The sequence below is a fragment of the Narcine bancroftii genome, chromosome 12 (genome assembly GCF_036971445.1).
Source record: "Narcine bancroftii isolate sNarBan1 chromosome 12, sNarBan1.hap1, whole genome shotgun sequence".
Taxonomy (NCBI): Eukaryota; Metazoa; Chordata; class Chondrichthyes; order Torpediniformes; family Narcinidae; genus Narcine; species Narcine bancroftii.
In genome coordinates, this window is record NC_091480.1 from 32409884 (window position 1) to 32433275 (window position 23392).

General features: G+C 43.6%; 1 protein-coding gene across 13 annotated transcripts in view; it reads left to right on the top strand.

Moving 5' to 3' along the window:
* Window positions 1–23392, top strand: part of LOC138747396 (inactive rhomboid protein 1-like) — a 297832-nt gene that overhangs the window by 141846 nt on the left and 132594 nt on the right. For 12 of the 13 annotated variants that reach the window (XM_069906559.1, XM_069906556.1, XM_069906554.1 and 9 more), the window contains one exon: window positions 17641–17749. The exons of the other annotated variant lie outside the window; for it this stretch is intronic. The gene's annotated coding sequence lies outside the window, so the exon portion shown is untranslated. The remainder of the gene's footprint in view (window positions 1–17640; window positions 17750–23392) is intronic. 13 annotated transcript variants of the gene reach the window in all.

Here is a 23392-nt window from a genome sequence, read left to right on the forward strand (position 1 = left end):
AATTGATGAGAAGAAAGGTAATGGAAAGCAAGGGCTATTGGGCCTAGAAATTTGTACGAGCAGCACATATTTCAATGTGAATGAAAATCATTCTCTCCTGAAGTGATGGGCATTTGCAATGATTTTCAAATCAATTTGTGTCCACTGCTTGGAAGTTGAGCTGGGCTCCTCTAGTTTATGTTCTGCCTGAGCTGATAATAGTTTTCTCTGCAGGCTTTTGTGGAATGTTGTAATTCCCTGTTCAATGCCCCTGTCAAGTGAGGCCTAGAAAATTAGGCCATGTTAGTATGCCTGTTAATGGATACTTTGGGAAAGATCCATCTTTAATTGCATCACAATGGTCCAGCCTGGTGTGGGAGCCAACGTCAGAAGAATCCCCCAGTTTAGCCTCGCTGCTTACTTCTCCTTTATATTATGTTCTCGAATCGGTAACTGCTGAACCGGGAGGATAATTTGTATTGCATGGTCTGCAAAGGCTCAACACGAGGAAAGAATCCAAGGCTGTTTAGTGGTACCAAAGCCAGAAAGCACGAGTGTGCATTGCACATCATCCCTTCAGAGTTTGTCCTCCAGTAAACCACCCCCCCACCCAACCCCCCTCACTGAAATTTCAGGGCTTGATGTCTAATATTATCTCCATGTCAATTCAGGAACCACTTCAGATCCAAATTTGGATCAAAATCTTTGATACTGAAACAAGTTTGGTTACTTCTTCAGCGAAGCGATATTGCAAATGTATTTTTAGTGATATTGGGGAGTAGGCTGAAACCCACACACCAGTGTCAGCTCTAATAGTTGCCAAGGTCCATAAACAGATTACTAATGTGAAACCTGGGTCTGGAAAAGTTTGTGGGTATAGGGCCATATATTGAAGGCCACTAAGGCTTCTGAAAGAAGTTCATGTATTTCCTGGTGTCATCCCTAACTTCGCTTTCCAGCCAGCTGAGCCTGAATTTTAAAACCGAGCCCGGTGGCAGATGTGGTTGGAGCACTGTGCCAAATTGGTTGGAATTTCTTGTGTCACCTGACAGAAGAGAGTGACATGCCAGAAGTACGCAGCTTTGTCACATTGCATCCTTGTGACACTGGGATTGCCAGATTGTGCCTCTAACCCAAAGTATATATGAGGAAGCCAGTATTTTGTGGCAGCGTGAAGAAGCCAGCATTGATTTGGAGGTTTGTAGGTAATTGGGTGGAAGGAAAGGTGCTGGTGCTTGCCATTGGATGTGATGAAGAAGCTTTGAGGGTGTGGGGGCTCAAGGCGCAGGTAAACTTTGGTCCGAACCTTTGGTTGCTGGTCTTGGAGATTTCACTTGTTCCTCCAGGTCAACAGCAGAGATGAGACGAGGAGGAGCCTTCAACATCAGGCTCCTGCCCTGTTCTATGGCCCCATTCCCTGAACCTGGTTAGAAACAGCTAGCCTTCAGAAAAGAAAAGGTAGATGGTTTTGTCTTGAACATCTTTGGGTCCAGCTGGTTTATCTTTAGTTTGAGTGTCAGTTCACACACCTTTGTCTCTTGAAGCTACTCTCTATCAAGACTGTCACCAAGTTTAGCTGAACAATAGTTGGTGCTTCCAATGAATTTTTTTTTACTGGAGCAGGGAATGTATTAATATTGATGCCTTCTGAAGGTTATGGATTCATCTCCCCTTTTGATTGAGACCTTCAAGCTCAATGAGAGCACGTTGATCATCAAGAACTGAAGATTTCTTGGTAAGGCACATGCTGCAGTGGGTCTGAAAGGCTACTTTGGTTGAGTGATGTTCTGTGAAACTTTGCCTGCCTACCTGAACCTGTGTTAAAGGCAATATCATAACTGAAGCTTAGCCATTTTCCCCATTTAAGAGCCTTTTGTATGTTTATTTCCTGCCTTCTGTCTACCACATCCCCTGGCACCACATTCCAGGAACTGACCATTCCCTGTGTGTGTAAAAAAATAAAAAAAGATGACCTCTCTCTTTCTCAAAAACCTTAAAGAAATGTCCCCTGGAATTGGCCATTGCTGCCTTGGGAAAAAGGTACCGGCTGTCCTCCATAATCTTGTATATTTCTTATTAAGTCACATCTCATCTGTTATCGCTCCAAAGTGCAAAGCCCTGGTTTACTCACCCTTTCCTCCTAAGATGTGTTCTCCAATCCAGCCAGTGTCCTGGTAAATCTCTGCACCCCTCTGTAGCTTCTGCGTCCTTCCTATAATGAGACAACCAGAGCCGAACACAAGTGTGATCTAACTGAAATTTAGCAGACCTGAAATATTGCCTTAAGGCGAATTCCAATTTAATATTGGTCATTGACGTCATGGTAATTAGGTTGCAGCGGGAATTTTTGTCTGTGCCATGCCGGGTCTCAAATGAGCATGAGTTAATTGTGCATCATGAACCCAATGCCAATGTGTCTCATGGTGGGCCCTCTGCAAACTGGAGAAACAACACCTCTTATTCTGTCTGTCCCCCTCCAACCAAATGGGATTAATGTAGACTTCCATTACCTACCACCCCCCCCCCCCCAAAACTCACACCTTTCCCGATCCCTATTTCTCCTGTCCTCTAGCTCTATCTCTATCTTTCCCTTTCTCTCATGGTTTTTTATACTGCAATGTCAGGAAAATTGTGGAAAAAAATTAACATAATTATGGCCTGTGTGGTCATTCACTCTGGGTGCCTTTTTAAGACTGCCAGTCCCTGAATGCAACAGTCCTGGGAGGTGGACATGCAGTTGAGTGGCTGACTGTCAATTAATTTTTTCTGGTACGATTTACACTGCAGGTTCCCTCCAAGAGGGTGTAGGGGTCCTGCAGGATAAATCGCGGGGCAGGAATTGTCTCAGAATTCCTGCCCATTCCTTTTTAGACTGGCCTGCTGAAGTGCCAATTGATGAAGTAGACAAAGATGATGTGGTCAAACAATAATCATGGCTTTTATTAGCAGAAACTCATGGTACAAGAAGGAAAGACAAAAGGTGCATATACAGTTATACCCAAGGGGAGTGTCCTTAACAGTAGAGATTATGCACAGCCAATGTTAGTACAGCAAGGCTCGCCAGAGGGGAGATAGGCAGCTTGGCAGACATTCACCACACCCGCATAGCGGCAAAATTCCTTGCCTGCAGTCCAAAAAGCACCTGTCTCCTTTTCTCCAGCTCTGCATTCACTGAGCCAGCCCCCTTCCTGATCAATTCCACCCCCCCCCCCGTCCTCTGATCTATGTCCAGTTATCCTATTGGCCTGTGCTCTTTCCCCCACCCCCCATCCCCTTCTTCCCTTCTCCCCCAGCCTTTTTATTCAGGAGCCTGCCTGCTTTTTGCTCACATCTTGAGGAAGGGCTCAGGTTTGAAACACCGGTTACATTATCTTTACCTCCATCTGGACACCGTGAAACCTGCTCACTTCCTCCAACGTTTTTGTGGTTTTACTTATCACAATCCCAATATTGTTTTCCAGTAAGTGCTGACCATGGGAGTTTCAGAACTCCCATAAAGGTTATAAAGGGTTGGCTCGCCAAATCGAGAAGCTTGCATTTAAAGGGCCAGTATCAGCAAAAAAAGGAAACAAAATTAAATGGAATTAAATTTTTACATTTTAAATGTAGACCTAGAGCATGGTAACAGGCCCTTTCTGCCCAGGAACCTGTGCCACCCAATTAATCTAAACCCCCGATATGCTTTTGAACAGTGGGAGCACCCGGAGGATATCCACGCGGACATGAGGAGAACGTACAAACAGCGCTGGATTCGAAACCCTGTCGTTGCCACTGTAACAGCATTGTGCCATTCGTGCTGCCTCGGATTAGCGAGGGTGAAAGAGTTCTGCCATATCTGGCATTCACTCTTGGAGTCAGTTATGGTCACATTGTGGAAAAAGTAGAAAAAAATGAAAAACAGAAATTTAAGTCATGTGTTGTATTACACCAAATTACTCATCTGGAGAGTAAAATATAAATATTTGCATTATATTGCTGCATATTTTTACAGATGTACTGTATCTTCAGTGCGGGTAAGTGTTTAAAATGTGGAAGCATGGGTAAAAGCTTGCCCTAATGTTCACCCACTTGCAAGCACCTCTCTCTATTCGAATAGAAGTTTGTACCCTCTATGAGTAGAAAATATATTGAAGGGTAACTGATCTCTAGCCTGAATGGAAGTTAGATTATTGGGGGTATTTAAAGAGGACATGGACACATTTTTAGCAAGATCAGGGCATTGACGGCCACGAGGAATTGAGACAGTAAGTGGAGGCCTGTGATACATCTGCCATGATCATGTTGTCTGCTTGAAGGGCTAAGTTGTCTACTCTTATGGGCCTGTTTTGAAGTTGCCTTATTTTCCTAGATGTGTAACTGTATTTTAAATTTAGTTTTGTTATTAAGCATTTTGGGATGTCTGCGTTGTATAAACAGGTAACTTTTTTCTGTTGCCTGTGCTATCAGCAGCTTGTGGAACATTTTGACTTTTTGTTATGCAGGGAGCCCAGGGTGAAGGGTTTGATGGGGTTGAGATAAAAGATCAGCTTTGATCTTATCAAATGACAAGCAGGTGCATGGTGTGAATGGCCTACATCATTCATTTCCTATCAACAAGGACTGGGGATTTCCACAGGATCTAATTATTGTGGATATTTTTTTTTCCCTCCTATGATGAAGTGGGTGTGATGACACAGTTTAAGAATGGGAGTGTGTGACTCAAATTGTACATTCCCTTTGTAGTTGAGGTGGGTCGAATGGCATCGGATTTCTTCCAAGAAAACATGACCCTAGACTGTATATTTCGGCAGTTATAGATCCATGACTCTCACCTTCACTTCTAACCAATATTTGGATCTCAATCCTTGTAGGTCCAGCTCGCCTAACTTCAGCAGCTCTAGACAAGGAAGGGTGACTTCAAAATGAGCATTTACTGGACAGACATACTCCCAAGTGAGCTGCTGGGATAGCAGCCATGCTTCTGAATCTGAGCAGGTCTCTTTGATCTGTATAGGCAGCATGGTTGGCGTAGCGGTTACCGCAACATAATTACAGTGTCAAAAATTGTGTCCGGACCAGGGTTCAAGTTTGTACGATCCTGTGTGGGCTTCGGTTCCCCTCCCCTTCAAAATATACCAGGGGGTGTAGGTTAATTGGATGTAAGTTGAGTGGACATGTGGGCCAAAATTGCCTGTTACTCTGCTCTATGTCTAAATTTAATTTAAAAAAATAAAAAATATAAGGGCCCCATTTACAATTCTGGTGTTGCAAACGTTCCTGATTTGCAGAACAAGTTGACCATTGTTTGGCGGGGGGTGGGTGGTGGTGGGGGGGGGGTGGGGTGATGGATTAAAATAAGAAAGGAAGTTTTATTTTCAACATTCATCATTCAATTTATTGGCATGTAATAAAAGCAGGGTCGTATTACATGAAATTGCTTTTGCCTGCTGTAGAGCAGACAGATTTGCCATTGGTAGAAATTGCCTGAAGCATCTCTTACAGTAAGAGAAAGAGAAGCAAAAGAGAATCCCCCCACCACACCCCCCCCCCGAGTCACTGAGTGTCCATAGATTCGCCTCCCGCAGCCTCCTCAGCTGCACAGAGTCCAGTCCAAACCATCAGCAACCTAAATTCTCGATTCGAATCAGAAATCCTTCAACACCCTCTCACATCCTGGTTCCAACACATACTCAAACCTGTACTTGAGGAATATTGTCTGGAATAAACCACAACAATTTAACAAAATTAAGCTTCTTGCCCACCTCTGCATTATCTATCTCCATGGATTTCAGCAGGTGTGCAGGGCAGTAGCTTCACAGTGGACATCAGCCCTCTAACTTTGAGTGGAATCTGTTGGCCTTCCAGTACTTTCCCTCCCTGATTAAATACACCAACTTTCATATCTATTTTGGAGCTTTTTAGTGCAATGAAAATTTAGGATTAATTTTAATTAGGGACCTAGGACAAGAAAAATGTGCCTTTTACTTTGTGTAGTTCAATTGAAGGGTTAATATTTTATGGCCTAAACTGCAGTAGGAAATGTGAATTATAAATTCAGTGAAACATCTTTGGGAGAAATAGATGTACATTAATCGATTTGCAGGCCAAAACCTAGAATTAGCCCTATGCAGGGGTTGCATCTACTTCACTGGAGTTCTATTTGCCTGCCTCAAACATTGGGGGACATATCTTAAAACAGGAATATTTCAGGCTGCTCTGAGGAAGTTATTTTAAAACTCTGGGTTAAACTGACAACTTGCAGTTAAGTGTTGTTCTTTGTTCCAGCACAATGGGAGCTGTGTGTTGCCAAAACATTCTCCTCTGTCTGTGCTGGCTGGAGTATGGACACTGGAAGTAGTCCTCTGCCAGTTCCCTTGTGTTCTTGGAGCTGTTGTCCCATGGAGTGTTTGTAAGTCATCGTCAATTCTGTTAATTTGACTGTTCGATGACTCTCTGGATTTCTTCAGTCTTCAACCTGTATTATGTTGAAATTGATGGTATTAAACTTGTCAAGTGTCAAAAAAAAATCAGTTGCTTACCAAAAGGTCTTGCAGCTTTGGTTGGGAGGATCTCAAGGTTCCATTCTCCCAGTTTGTGCCTTTATATTAGAATGTTAGCATGCATGTGACAGCAGCTATAACATCAGATTGTAAAAAATATCTCAGCTTGTATGGATGCACCCCAAGATGCAATAGACAGCCTTACATGGGAGTGTTTTGTCTATAGACCCATAAAATTAGTTTGATTATTATCATCTGACCGTACATATATAAACCAGGGGCAGCCCACACAGACACGGGGAGAACATGCTGTTAAGGATCATGAACTGCTTTATTTCTGACCAGGGACAGTGACTGACTGTGCAGCAAGAGAAAGGAATGTGTGGAGCGCCGGAGCAATGAGCTGGGAGAACGAACTGCTGGGTGGAGCACGAGAGCTGCACGCTGAAGCCAGTGGGCTTGCTGAGAGCGCAGCCGCTGCTGTCTGCCCCTCTCCTCCAATCAGGAGTGCCGAAGACTTGCGCACTGAGGAATGAACTGTCCGTGTGTTCACCCGGCAGCTCCAGCTAAAAGGCTGGGGGCTGAGCTGCCCTGTGGGCGGGAGCCAGCCCTGCTGTCCTGACAGCAGATTTTACCTTCTGATTCCCAGAGCGTGTGTCCGACCTGTGCTTCTCCAGCCCCCTTTCGAGAAGAGAGGACTCCGTGTGACAAAAAACAGGGAAGACTTCGCATGACAGAGGGTCACCTGGTGTAACCCAAAAGAGGGCTTTGGAGGTGTGGACTTGTGGACTGTGAGAAACTCCCTTGTGAGAAAACTGAAGGTGGTCGTAACCACACGAGAAACTAAGGAAATTCTCCTGTATTCACCTGCCAATGTCCTAAGTCTGCTCAGTGACAACAGTCATCTCTCTCCAAGTTCAACTGAAATATCTGTGCACAACTGAACAAAGACATCACAGCCTGGAGACCGGATTCTGTGGACTGTTCTTTTGACTGATTTACTTGACGAGACTGTCTTGGGGTTTTGTTTTGAGAGTTTATTTTGGGGCATTTGGACTTAGACTATAATGGTCTGAGTATTTTTTTCACATACACACTATAAATATCCATTGTTAGTATATAGTTGCCATAAAGGCTTATGTTTGGGTGTTGAGTTATTGAGATAATTATATTAACAATTGTTAATAAATTTTGAGTTAAACTTAACCCATCTTTCAATTGCTGCTGGCGGGGCGTATCAATACCAACTTCCAGACAGTACTGGATTTCAACCAGAGTTATTGGTGCTGTATTAATGTTGCGCTAAACTGCGCTGCTCAAATTTATAACAGACTATGAAATAAATGTCTACAAATGATAAACTGGAAAGTCTATGTTAAAACTTTAATTCCAGGGTGTTGATGGGCATCCTGTTTTATGTGAACTGGATTGTGCAATCCGCAGTCTTGTTCGTGAATGAAATGAGGCCTATTTAAGTTGCCGATTTAGTAACAAGCGAGTTCAAGATTAGAGTTTGCAGTGTTCGTGAAGTGATTTTCAAATATTTTGCAGTGCAACAAAATACATTTCATTTTGCATCTTTTACAATATGGAAATATTGCCTGGTGTATTGTGAAACAAAATTGGCACTGAACCACGTAGGGAGAGATGAGAGCAGATTTTCTCCAATGTAGTAGCCCTGACAGAAAATCATGAAGGAAAGAGTTGCAGAAGGAAGCAATGTCCACCTGCATCAGGAGCGAGATTGAAGCAAGGAGGAAAGAAAGAAAAGGTATTTCAGAGTGAGAATCAGGGCACTGGAAAACAAAGAGGAGAAGCGTTTCCACCGGTGAATGGGACGGAGTAGGATAGCAGAATTTTGGATGTGATTGCAGAAAGTGGGACAAGGGAAGATGTGCTTTGGGGGCCTTGGAGCCGAGAAGTAGCCAAGATGAGGATTACAGCTCCATAAACTGTGGTTGGGGGTGAAATTGGGTGACGCTGCAGCAATGGAAAAAGGTAGACTTGTCTTCGGAGGGTGTAGACGCACTGCTGGTGTGCGGGTCATGATAAAATGTCTGGTTTGGCCTGCGACACCTGTCGATCAGCAGGACTGGAGTGTTGATGGGAACCAAAGACAGCTGGTGAAAATATATGGTTTCCCTTGGAGTGGAGGAGGCTGAGGGGCTATGTTCAAGATTTGATTATTTTATTGTCATGTAATAAAAAAGATGAGACATTACACAAAATTTCCTTTACCTTAAAGCAGACATTGATTCACCATCAGTACAAATTGCCCAGCGCCCCTTACAGCCAGAAAAAGAGAAGCCAATGAGAGTCCCTCCCTCCCCACATCCCCAGAGTCGCCAAATGTCCATGGCTTCACCTCCAGCGCTCCTGCAGTACACGCCTGACACTATCAGGAGCTTCTAGCGCCCTCGATACTTTCTCGTATCTCTGTTCCGATACCTGGTACACCTTCAGCCAGTCTCAAACCAGTCTCCAGCAGCACACATTGCATCGAGCGATCAATGTCCATCCATATGGGTGCTCTTCAGCCTCCGATCCCTTCACTGGTTCACCACTGTGGTCACCGTCCAACGGGCCATTTCTGTTTCTCCTTCGCAAACGGGAGGGGGGGGTGGTCTCCCTGTTTTCTGGTACCCCTGTGATGGCCATCTGCTTCCCCAGAGTCTGCAATCCCTCTTGGCCGCTGTCATGAACAGGCACTGCCATCTTGGGCCCAGACCTCGCAGTTGCAGGATTTTAAAATAAACCATTGTCAACTGTGCAGGACATTGAAAGACTCTGCAGAGCTGACAGCAGTCGGACTGGGTGGTTAGATTCTGTAGTGGAGGGAGCGCTGTGACTTCGTTCCCCACTCTCCACACGTCTGCCCCAGTGGCAGTGCTGATGTTACAACAACTCTGGGGTGTGGTACGGAAAATTAGGCGTCAATTGGGTGGGATGGTAGAAAACGTCTCCCAGCTAGAGGGTTGGTGTAAGGGGCAAGAGGTTTAGAGGCCGTTGAACTTTGCACTTTCATTCAATAAACTCTTGTGTGGCCTTCAAAGAGAAATATATATTCCAAATCAACTCTTATCTGGCAATCTGAAATAACAAGCACTGGAAATGTTCACCAGGTTGGGCAGCGTCTGTGGAAGGAAAAGTAGCTAACACTTCAAGCCTTTGTCAGACCCTTGTCCATTTTGACTGTGAGAAACTTAAAATGATTTACCAAACATTTGCCTCTGCCAAATGTTACCATTTTCAAAGTCTCCTTTTTCCTATCTCTTGAATAAGATTACAATATCTTCTCACAGGAGACCTGCAGCTACAGAGTTCTTTGATTTCTTACTCCATCCTGAGCAGTTACATATTTCTAATCTGATTTGAGCATCCTTAAATTCTAGAATGCAGTTCATCAGATCCTTCAGTCTCAGGTTTCTGTTTATTATCTCAACTCTGAATCCCCCTCCCTTTCCAGTAACCTTTCACCTCCCTTTCCAATCAAGAATCAATCATGACTTTGGCTGTTTTTTTTTGCTTTCATTACCCTTTTGAGCAAGAGTTGCAATCTTCCACGAGTGGGAAATTAAATCTTCTCATCTCTACCCAAATAGGTGATTCCCTTGTTCTTGAGAGAAATCTACTTTTAGCTTTCATAAGAAACATCATGCACTTCAGAATTTATTGTCATGAACAAGTAATGAAATTCGGTGTTTTGTGGCAGCGTCGTAGTGGAAACATTCATATACACCACCTCACAACAATAAATTAAAAATAATGGTGCACAAAATGTAAGGCAGTAGTTCATTGATCATTTAGGAATCTGATGGCAGCGGGGAAGAAGCTGTCCTTGTGCCGCTGAGAGCTCGCCTTCAGGCTCCTGAGACTGAGATGGTAGCAGAGTGGAGAGGGCATGGCCTGGGTGGTGGGGATAGAGGCTGCTCTATTTTTAATAAAGACATCGCCTCGATGGAGTGGTGTCTGGTCCCTGTGATGTCGCAGGCCGAGTTAGCATCCCTCTGTAGTTTATTCCTGTCCTGAGAGTTGGCCCTTCCATATCAGGCAGTGATGCAACCAGCCATAATGCTCTCCACAGTACTCTTCACATATTCTCTATCCAACCTATTTTGTCATTTAGTGAAACCAGAAAGTCTGCCGATTGTGGTAAATGAACAAAACTGCTAGCCTGAGCCTGAATTGTCGGTTATCTATCTTTTCCTCTTATGGACGCTGTGGAACCTGCGGAGCTTCTCCAGCAGTCTTTTGTATTTATTATTTTCTTATTTATATTTGCATCTTTGGCAAATTTTGCAATCATACACCTTTGGCCCCTTCATCCGAATGAAATGGAGGCCCTAGTATTTTCAAGTATTAACTAGCAGATGTTATTGGAAATAAATTGAAAAGTGACCTAATTTAGAAATTAAATAGTCCAGAAAATTTAAGTGGCATCCCAGAGGTGGCAACAATAGAGGTGTATAGGAATTTTTTCAGCCAGAGGGGACTTGATGCCACAGCCATTTGTGGAGGCCAGATCACTGGGTGTATGTTAGAGATTGAGAGGTTCTTGATTAGACAGGGCATCAACGGTTATGGGAAGAAGGCTATGCAGTGGGGCTGAGTGGGAAAATTGATCAGCTCATGATTAAATGACAGGGCAGACTCGATGAGCTGAATAGGGAATGTCTTTTGGGTGCTGGGGCCACAATTTAACTTGGACAAAAATGCGGAAGACATCTTGCCAACGAGAAAAAAGACCAGTTCGTGCTCACCATTTTCCTTTCGGCCAGCCAATTTTCCACAGCATTATATTACCTCCTACAGCACAAATTATTATTTTCTGAAATGATCTTTGATGTGGCTCCTTTGTCAAATACCTTTTGGAAATTTAAATATAGTGCACCCCCCCTAGTTTCCTTTCATGAACGCCACATGTTACTTCAAAGAAACTCCAATAAATTTGTTGAACCTGATATTTTTTCCTTTCACGAAACCATGTTGGCTTTGGCTGATTACTTTGGAGTACCAGCTATAATGATTTTAATCAAGGCCTCTGTACTTTCACTGCTGTTGATGGTCCTGTAGTGCCGGAGCTCCTGACACCCCAACCCTCTGCCCACTGGAGCTCCTGACATCCCGGCCCCCCCGCCCGCTGGAGCTCCTGACGCCCCAACCCCCTGCCCACTGGAGCTCCTGACGCCCCAACCCTCTGCCCACTGGAGCTCCTGACATCCCGGCCCCCCTGCCCGCTGGAGCTCCTGACGACCCAACCCCCTGCCCACTGGAGCTCCTGACGCCCCAGCCCCCCGCCTGCCGGAGCACCTGATGCCCCAGCCCCCTGTCCACTGGAGCTCCTGATGCCCCGCCTGCCCGCCGGAGCTCCTGATGCCCCAGCTGCCTGCCCATCTGAACTCCCAACGTCCCGGCTGTAGACTTGCCACCTGAACTCCCAAAGCAGTTACTTAATGAGGAAAACGTTGTGCAAAAGATTTGTCGATTTAATGTGTATATATATATATATATATATATCTTGGTGCCTGCCACATTGACCACCGCCAGTGGGCTGATATCGCCTCAAACTGTGCATCTTGGCGCCTCACAGTTCGGCGGGCAGCAACCTCCTTTGAAGAAGACCGCAGACCCCACCTCACTGACAAAAGACAAAGGAGGAAAAACCCAACACCCAACCCCAACCAACCAATTTTCCGCTGCAACCGTGTCTGCCTGTCCCGCATCGGACTTGTCAGCCACAATCGAGCCTGCAGCTGATGTGGACTTTTACCCCCTCCATAAATCTTCGTCCGCGAAGCCAAGCCAAAGAAGACAAAGAATATATATATATTATACACACACACACACACACACACACACACACACACACACACACACACACACACACACACACATATATGGTATTCACTGAATCTCTGGATTTTTGGAAAATTAAAACTGGGATATCAACTGTGTTCAGTGGCATTTTAACCCCATAGAGTGAAAACCTTGAGTATTCTGAGGTTTGATTGCTTGTAATTCCAGCAGGGATTGATTTGGTATAATTTACTTAACATTCCCATTAACTCAGTTACAAAATCACAATGTGCTAACTTCCAGATAGTTATAAAGACTTTTTTTTTCGATCTAAGCCAGTGGTTCTTAAACTTTCCACTTATACCACTTTAAGTATTCCATATGCCATAGGTGCTCTGTGATTAGTAAGAGATTGCTTAAGGTGGTATGTGGGTGGAAAGAAAGCCCCCCCCCACTGTTTTAATTGTACCTAATTGACTCGTTATGTGCACGGTTTCATAACTCCAAAGGAAATGGGCCATTGACAATTTTTCTCAAGCAAAATATTTCAGTAACAATTGGGTCTCGAGCAGTAATTCTCAACTTTCCCTTTCCATTCGCACACCACCTTAAGTAATTAATCCCTTACTAATCACAGGGCACTGATGGCATATGGAATACTTAAAGTGGTATGTGAGTGGAAAGAAAAAGGTTGAGAACCACTGATCTAAGCATTTAGAAGGATGGGTTTCAGAAGACACAGGTTCTCTACCAGCTTCTTTTTGCTGCACTAAAGTCACCTGCAAAAGCCAAGTCCAGAATAAATGGATCATTTCATGGATCCGAGGTGGAACCTCGGCAGAGGATAGACATGACTGACAAATTACCACAGTGTTCCAAAACTAGCTGCCAACCTGTCATCAAATTCATTGTTCACCTAACCTGAAGCCCTGAATATGTCAGAGGTGTGAACAATTTGCAACAAGTACTTTGAAAGGTACCACCCATGTTACCTTAACAAAATCCTCCATATGTCTGCCTTCCACTCTCTCCTAGGCCAGCATCTGATTATTATCAACCAAGTTTGACTATTCACTTGACCAGGTGAGGAAAATTGAGAACTTTGGCTCAATGAAAGAGTTTGCTTCAAGTTCCATTAGTGTAAGAGATTTACATGATAGCTAATACTCAAAGCTTCTTCAGGGTAGGATGGGGAGGCAGGGGATGGATATTGGCGTTATTTGAACTTCAGGCAGATGAAGTATTTGGAGAGGGGCCAAATACTTTGAATCTCTTCAGAAGGACAAGGAGGCCAATCGTGATTGTGAATGGGATGTCCATTTCAAACAAGTCTCCAACCTTCTGCCTACCACACTTGTAGTCCCAATGAAGCCACAGGGTTGGAAAGAAGACATCATTGATCCAGAAGGGCAGCCTAAGAAAATTAAAATCTGGAGGAATAAGTATGAAACCAGTGTTCTTGAGGCAGATAGCACTGGGATGGATGATTCCACCCAACAGGACAGTGGGGCATGGACATTGTTAGTGGACATTATTGACAAAGACTCTGCAGAAAGTTGGCAAAGATTAAGAGATTGATTGCTGTTTGTCATAGTCAAATGGGGTGTTGTTTTCAACCTTTGCTCAGTAACTTGCAAGGATTGAGATGATGGGCAGCCTTTGAGATTTGATGTGCATTGTGAGAGGGTGTTGACAGGAGATTGGTGAAAGCTCAAAGTGATTGGGGAGTGGGGAGCGGGCAGCTGTCTAAGAAGGGACCTTGGATGGGAAAATAGGGTTGTTTGTTTGGGACTAGAGCCTTCTTAAAAAAAAAAAATGAATGCTTTATGGATTACTAGATGTGATGTGTGGTTAATGCAAGGAGGTGGTACAGAAGATTATCAGTCATCCTCTGATCCTATTGGTGAACCAGGCACAGGAGGCAGAATGGCAGACTTGTGGTATGTGGGAGCATCATTCCTAAGGATTTTAATGTGCCACAACTGCTAATGTCCCAAATCGCCCATATTGTTGCTAATCTCTCCTGACCAACATCTCCACCCACACTGAGCAGTCCTGGCTCATGTAACCAACTCCGAAGGAGGGTGAGGCAACTTGACAACTTTGCAATGAAGGAGTCCACTCCAAGCTCCACTACTGCAAGGAATTGTAGGATGGAGAACATCTTCCAGCATGTGGTGGTGGTTGCGAGGTGAACTTGTGCTCCGAGCACTGGTTAGTAGAACCATTTTATCATTTCCCTATTTGCCCAAGTTGGCCAACAGGCCACTTCAGACAGATGCAAAATAAATAGAAACGTGATCTTTTGACCATCTTGCTTTTCTGCGCAAGTGTTAAGAATTACATGGTGGAGTGCAGGGATCACTCCAGATGCAGTTAGTATTGTGTTGAAAGTGCATTAAAAAATAGGGAGGTAGAAGTGAGCTTTGTCTTAGTGGAAGGAATTTTGTCTTTATGGCTTGAACGGTCTTTGTTGCTTTTGCCTTTTTGAAAAAAAAATCTGAGAATTTTGCAAGTCTTTTGGTTCTTTGGGGGAAATATGAAGTCATTTCCTCTTCATGTTGATATAATAGTCATATCCTATGCTTTTTAACATGAGATATGGGATGGAGAGGTGCCCAAAATATTTCTTTAAAATTCCTAACCGAAGTACGGCTAACTACAAACCCAGCCAGTTTGTTTGAACATGTTTCTTACTGGAAGGTTGGATTAAGCTAGTGCTGTGAAGATTGAGATGCTTACATTTTGTCTGTGAGGAAGAAGTTGTCATTCAGGGTCTAGCACTCTGCTTAAGTTCCATATTAAAATTAAAATTGTTAATTTTGAAATCCATTGACGTGCACAAGAGGGTAGTGTCAGGCCACTGAGATCCGTGGTAGTTTATTATAAGAGGGTGACTGCAGATCAGATGACTGAAGGGGCGGGCAGATCAACATTTTCCCAAAGCAGGAGCCTTGTGTGTGGGAGGATGGACATTTTGTGCAACCAAGCTGTCCCTGTAACTAGTTCTGAGCATTTAACTGGCACAGCTACAGAACAATGATGAAGGATGTCTAAAGAGGGATGACCATAAGCTGGTTATTGGAAATAATCAGACAGAATTCTGCTGAATAAACTTAGACAAGCATTTACTCCTCATGCACATTCATATCAGTGAGAAGATCTGTGTGGTAAATAATCTGTGACAGATTCCCAGAGGTTACGTATTCCTTGAATGCATCCAAAGAACTTGTGTGATTATGTTGGGAGCACAAGCTCAGCCCCCTGGTGATTGCATATCCAGATGTATGGCCACTACCTACTAAAATAAATCTACTTTGCCTGCTGTGAATTTGTAATGAACTCCTCTTGCTAATTTTGTCATGAGTTCCGATGTGCTTAGACAAATCTCTATTGGATCAGTACAGCATGACCTTTTGCAGGACATTGCAGCCTCATGTTCACAGCCCAGTATTCCAAAAGGACCAATTTCCAACAGTCTTGCCTGCAAAGTGGGACACCTGGAACTGGAAAATGAGATAGAGAGTTAGAGGAGGCCTTTGGACCCAAGCACCACCCGATGTGCACGGTGGGGTGGAAATGGACTTTGTGAGGGTCCTCCACGTACATCCATCAGGCTTCCTACTCAGTCACTTGGCCAGAGTGGAGGACCTGCCACTCTGCAGTTCCAGGAGTTGTGCAATGCTCCACAAAATCTTCCATCTAGAGTAGGAGAGTTAGTGCGTCCACCTCCAGTGCCACCCTGTGATAATGCCAATCAATGAATCAGCTCGAAAGGAGATGTCAAACTTTCTATGCTCTGGGAGTGACACGCTACTGTGAAGCAGTTGGTTAGAATTGGGCTGATATGATCTGAATGTAGTTCAGGTCCTTCGGGTAGGAGGGGTGGGTTGTATTTGGCATAGGCAAAAGAGAGTGGGATGGTGGAACCAGATAGCTTGACTGCCATGAATTAATAAATGGCCCGCTGGTGCTGTCTGTATGCTTCCTGTCTGTCAGCTGGTGAGCATCTGGCTTTGTTTATGGCTCTTTTGATCTCCCACTGCTGTCTCTGTACCATCACTGAAGTACTACTCAAACCCATCCACTTTCAAAACCCTTGATGAGGGAACCTTTGGTGGGACATATGCATCAGCCTGTTTTCCTTCACAGAAGAACCTTGTAAGTAAGTGGACAGATCACATCACCCCTTCCCATTCCTCTTTTGGAAAGGCTGCCTCATTTTCTGTGTTTCAACTTAATATATTCCTATGATTCTAATCCATCTTTCAACCAAGATATTATGCATTGTGTTTCACCCCCCACATGCGTTTAGATTTCAGTATCATCTTGTTGGTATTGAATGTTTTGGCAGATTGCTGTGCCACTGTTGGTGTTTACCAGAGCACAAAAAATATCCACTGTAGATTGAACTTAGCTGCGGGAATATGTAGACGACTCACTGGGGTGTGGAAGTGGAAACTTGTAGCTTCTCAATTGAAACTGGGCTAGAAACCAAGTCTGGAGCTTGCAGCAGTGGGGAGGAAAGCGTTACTGAATGCCTGGCAGTCACCCTGGGTTTTTCTTTTGGTCTGACAACTTATTGTGCTCAATCTTTTCATTCTAATGAGGCCACTGTGCTCCTTGTATGAACAGGGGCAGTATGTGTACTGATATTCTGCCTCGCTACTGTGCATCAACCTCTTAGCATGTATAATTCGGTTACTGTTCTAATGTCAGGAAGCTAGCTGGTTATATTTTTGGGGGTACAATTGGGAAACCAAGTTAGGCAAGCTTGGGCAACTGACAGTTAGGGCCTTTGGCAGTTTCAGGTCTCATCCTGGTTTTGATGTGATCAGGTTGGGAAAGTTTCACCTCTGAGAGGGCCAGTGGGCTTACCTCTGGTAGGGGTGCTCACTCACAGAGCCAGAGACCAGGGCTCGATCTTGACCATGAGCGCCATCCGTGTGGGATTTGGACATTCTCCCTGTGACCGCGCGGGTTTCCCTGGTGCCCTGGCAGCCCAGATGTATGGATTAGCAGGTCAAATGGCCGTGGTAATTATCTCTAGCGTGTTGGCGAAGGGGAGAATTGGACAGTGGGGGAATTCCTTGTGGGTGAGGTAAAAACGATTAGTCTTTCTGGCAAAACCTTTGAGGTTGTCTTTTCCAAATTATGGCTCAACCTCTGCATAATTCTTAACTTCCTGTGGGATTTATTCATGATAAATTTACTTGAATGGTTCTATGTCAAATTGGAAAAAAAGAATTATCCTGCTGGTTCTGTTGAACCCTTTTGTTATCTTGAAGACCTTGCTTTAGGTCACCTCTTGGCCTTCTACTATATTCCATGATTGTTCAGGCCTTGTCATTGTCCTTTTAACCTCCACTCCTTTGATTTGTTCCAGCCTGCAGTTCATTCTGCCTATTGGATGCCGCATGACCTGCTGAGTTCTTCCAGCGCTTCTGTGTATTGTTCCAGTTCTCCAGCACCGGCTGTCTGTCTTTCAGCTCCATGTAAGCTCATTCCATCTAAACTTGTACTGCCTCACTTAAGAAATGCTTTTGATGTGATCAGGTTGGGAAAGTTTCACCTCTGAGAGGGCCAGTGGGCTTACCTCTGGTAGGGGTGCTCACTCACAGAGCTCACAACATCCACGTCGCCTGGGTTGAGGGCACTGAACTGGTCCAAAGTTGGACCTTTCCAATCATTGCTTAATTGTATCTGTAATCCTGATGTGATGTTCAAGTTGTGGAGCATTTTCCTAGTTGATGATTTTGGTGCTGGTGTAGCAGCTACTATGGTAGATGCTACTAAATAAAGGCAAACACACTCAAAGGTCGTCAACTCAAGACTGGTTTATTGCTGACATATACAGACTTTTTATTCCCTGCCTGTTAATGAGCTCGTTAGTGAACAACTGCTGATCCTGTAGACCAGCAGGTTAAAGCTATGAGCCATTAGCACCCCGCCCCTTGAGGCAGGGGCTTCATCTGATTCACTCGCTGTATTTTGGCGCCCAGCACTGATTGCCCGCGATGTGTCAGGTAAGTCTGTGAACTGACAGTGGAAGTTTGCAATACCGCACTGTGCGCCCGCTATGTCACCCCAGCCCCCCCGCCCGAACCATCACCGTAACTTAAGATGCCAGATACCCTTGACTTAGGCAGACATCTCCGTCGCCTGGGTTGAGGGCACTGAACTGGTGAAGTAGGGTCCGTATGGGCGGGTTTAAGTCTGTCCACACTTAATAGCTGCAGATGCCCAATGTATATACTACTCCGTCTCTCTTAATCACACAAAATGGTCCTTCATATGGTTTTAGTAACGGTGCCCCTGGAACCTGTCTTCCTACGAATACAAATTCAGTGTTCAGTGATGATTGGGACACTTGTTGCCTAGGTTTGCCATGCCAGTTGGTAGAGGATGGAGTCGTATTTTCACTGGGATAATTGATGACTGATTGTTTAACTTTGTCAGAGGAAAGATTTTTCTTCCTGTGTCAAGCCCTTGTGCATTGTGGGTCTTTCTACCCCTAACCTTTTAAAGGGAGGATTAGATTACTTTCCCACTGAATGTCAATTGCTTCTCTAATACTATTTACAGTACAGCCGCAGAATTTCACGCAATGCAGGTCCCTGTCTTTTTTATATGATTCATATTACACTCTTGGCGCTCAAATTTTGGCTTGTATTCAAATTAGGTAAGATGTGCATTTAGACAAGAACAATTGTGGAAGCAGAAATCTTTTATCAGTGATTTTCAAAAAGGGGAATATTGTAATAGGATTGTGGTGGTACACCACCAGCCTACTGCAGGGGGCGAGTTCTGTACCTGCAGAAGAACACGGGAGGACAGGGCAAAGATTGACTGTAGCTGGAAGTAATTAGCAAGTTCAACATAATGGAGGAAAATCCATTCATTGTGATTGGAGATCATAATGGGGGCAATAAACAGTTAATTTTGAGCCGGCTTTCTTTTTATATCTACAATTCTGCGTTAACGTCTAGTTCATGCATCTGTGTTTAGCGCTCTGACCCACAGATATACAAACTGTCACTGTATCTGTCACCAGTTTTGACCCACACAGGCTTTATCACCACGTTAGTCTCATTCCTGCAGCCTTTAAATGGTGGAAGGAGATGTCAACATAGCCTTCAAGTGGTATTCTCACCATGCTCAGCACAAGCTAAAATTGAGCTTTATTATGGATACTCATCGTCACAATTATGTCTCCACTCAAGTAAATGCTTCCCGAATTTGCAGTCCACTTCCACCTGGAAATAGTGCACAGAATACTTACTAAATGCCACCAACAAAGGTTCATTCCACTGAAACTTGGGGTGACAAATGAAATTGTCTTGAAGACAGCTGGCAAATAATCTAGATCTGAATGGCACAGCGAGAATATGCCCATTTTTGATTCTCTAAACTGGGGAAAGTCAAACTGTTAAAATTCTGAAATAAAAACTGTGTATTCAATGCTCAGCCAATCAGAAGACATCAGTGGGGAAAGAAACAGGGATCAATTGCCTTTTATCAGAACATTATAGACCTAAATGTCATCTCTTCTCTCCACAGACGCTGTCTGACTTGCTGAATATTTCTGACATTTTCTGGGTTTTAATGTGATTTATTATTGTATTATGTTGGACCACATACATTTAAAATTTTCTTTGGCAGCATGCCCACAGGCCAATTCACCCCACGAGTCCGTGCCGCCCAATTTACATCCCATTAACGTACTCCGTTTTTAACAGTGGGAGGAAACCAGAGCCCCTGGCAAAAACCCAATGAGAAGCAAGGAGAACGTACTAACTCCTTATAGGCAACCCAGGATTCAAAACCCCGGTCCGGACCTGATTGCTGACGCTGTAAAGGCGTTGTGCTAACTGCTACGCCAACCGTGTTGCCCCTTACTTAGAGGCGTAGTATTAGCCTCAGCTGTCCCTCACCAGAAACTGTGGTGTCGGTTGTGCATAAATAGCAAGGAACACCTTTAGTCCATCCATATCAAAAGAAAATGGCAATTAACAATTGCAGTAGTGAAGTGGGTGCTGCCCTTATCTGTGGTGTGGCTTAAAAAAAACTTACTTCAGATTTACTGCAGTTTGCTTTCAGAATCGAAACCTGTTTCCTGCTCCCACTGTTAGATGCAGGAGTGAGATATACAGACTCAGACCGGGATAGATAAGCAGACTCATTAAAAATGGCTCAAATGCTCATCTAATATGAAAAGCTACTTTAATAAACAACAGCTCTACAGATCTGAAACACTCAGGAGCATGATAATCACTATGTCGTTTATAAATTCCTGGCTCAAAATTCAGATAGAACATTCCAGATGGGGTCGACGAACCTAGAATCTGTTTGACCTCGAAGGGGTAAATGCGCACACGGCCCTTTGATGACACACCTCTTGCTTCAACTATCGTAGAGTCTGTAGTTCCTCATCGGGTCCTCCCTGTGCAGAGAGACCCCAGGGCCACAGAAGGCTCAGTCTCACATGACATGCAATTCCAGAAGAGAAGCAGTTGCATTCTGTTTGTGGAGCGTGTTCAGTAACTCGTTAAGTAGGCACTTGTCAGCAAGAATTTTCTGATGTCTTTTATTTTTAAATCTCTTGTATGAAGCAACTCGTGGCACAATACTGCTCGCTTGCAAGCTATAGCTAGTTTCACTTCTGCCATTGTTGGCCATGCCACCCAGCACATTAGATTTGGGATTCAGATTTATTGTCAGAATGACATCACATACCACCTTGAGATTCCTTTGTCCCACAGACGTTGTAGAACTACCACTATTTGGTAGTGCAAAAAAAAAACTGCACACAGCGTAAACAAAAAACTGTAAACAGATAACAAATGTAAACAAACGGACTGTGCAATACAGAGAGAACAAAAAGAAAATCAATAAAGTGCACAAGAGTCCTTGAATGAGTCTCAGATTGAGTTTGTCGTTGAGGAGTCTGATGGCGTAGGGGTAACCGCCTTTCCTGAACCTGTGAGTCTTTTGCCACCTCTACCTCTTTCCTGATGGCAGCGGTGAGGACAGGGCGTTTTCTGGGTGGTGTGGGTCCTTGATGATTGCTGATGTTCTCAATAGCGTAGAGGGTTTTGCCTGCTATGTCCTGGGCTGTGTCCACTAACTTTTGGACCTATTAGCCGGGTGATACAAGGCCATTATTGACTGGATCTATGGAGGCTTGGAGCTAATGTTATTTATATGCAAATGGTACCAAAGTATCTGGTAGGAGAGTAGCTGTGGAGTGAAGCTTCTCTCTGAGGTTTGTAACTTTCAAATTTCAAATTTATTTGTCAGATACAGGTCATCACGTACACCACTAAGATTCTTTTTACTGCGGGCTACTTACTGGTAGTGCAGAGATAAACAGTGCACGTAAAGAAATGCAACTAACTGCCATACAGAGAGAGAAAATAAATAAATAATAAAGTGAAAAAGTTTGAGCCCTTGACTGAGTTTGTCGTTGAGGAGTCTGATGGTGGAGGGGCAGCAGCTGTTCCTGAACCTGGTGGTGCGAGTCTTGAGGCCCCTACGATAGCTTTCTGAAAATAAGGATGGCCTTTTGCTCTTTGGTAGATTGAACGGTGCACAGTTGTCCTATTTGAAGATAAGAACTTCAGAGCAGAAGTAGATATATTTCCCTCTCGGGCATGCTCAGTCATTGAGCAGATCAGCTGTAATCTTTGCTCCCTTCACCTTTGCCCTACGGACCAAAAATCTTTGTCTTAAATATTTAGCCTCCACAGTTTTATAGGGTAGAAATTTTACATATTCATAAGCTCCTGAAAATAAGACTCCTTCATTGTTTAGATGTATCCCGTTGCTTTGACATTTTTTTGTATATTTTATTTATTCAACGTATTTAATGTCAAAAATTACTACCCCCATTAGCTCACTGTCCCCCCAAACTAATCTGATCCCAAAACTAAAAAATAAGATATTTCATTATAAAACGATTACAAGTAATTAATTCAGATTGCATCAATTGACACTCAAAGACCTCAAAAACATCATGGAGTTATTATACTTTTAGGGAAAACTTAACTGATATAAAAGAAATTAATAAAATCATAATTTTAATTTCATTATTTTAGCATATGGACCCCAAATTTGCAGAAATAAAGAATGTTTATCCTTTCAAGTATACATTTTTTTCTAATGGAATACAGCTTTGAATCTCAGCATGCCATCTATCTAATATTAATGAAACATCGGATTTCCATGTTACAGTGACACATTTCCTTGCTATCACTAAAACCAACTTAACAAACTTTGATTGGGAATCTGACAACAATTTTGCTTTGAAATGTTGAGAAAAAACCTCAAGAAAGAAATCAGGAAGGCTTAAAAAAATAGACATGACGTTGCTTTGGCAGACAATGTGAAGGAAGATTCTATGTATATTAAGAGTAAAAGAATAGTAAAATTGGTCTCCTTGAAGGTCCAGCCGGCTTTGGCTGGAGCCAAAAGAAATGGGGGAAGATCTTTAATGTTTTTTTCATCAGTGTTCACTCAGGAAATGGGCATACAGTTGTGAGAAGTAGGAAAAACAAGCAGTGAGGTCATGGAACCTGTACAGATTGAAGAGGAGGAAGTGCTTGCTGTCTTAAAGCAAGTAAGGGTGGATAAATCCCCAAGGCCTGACAAAATATTTTCTCAGGCCTTGAGGGAAGCTAGTGTAGAAATTGCAAGGGCTCTGGCAGAAATATTTAAGATTTCCTTAGCTACAGGTGTGGTGCCAGAGGATTGGAGGGTAACTCGCATTGTTCTGTTGTTTAAAGAACCCTGGAAATTATAGGCCGGTGAGCATGATGTCAGTAGTAGGCAAATTATTGGAAGGTGTTCTAAGAGATTAGATATACAATTATTTGTATAGTCAGGGACTGAACAGGGATAGTCAACATGGCTTTGTGCATGTTTAACCAATCTTATAGTTTTTTTTGTGAGGAGGTTATCAGGAAAGTTGATGAAGAAAAGGCTATGGACGTTGACTATATGGATTTTAGAAAAGCCTTTGACAAAGTCCCACATGGGAGGTTAGATAGGAAGATTCAGTTGCCAAATAGTCATGGTGAAGTAGTGAACTGAATCGATAATGGCTGGATGAGAGAAGGCAGAGAGTGGAAGTGGATGAT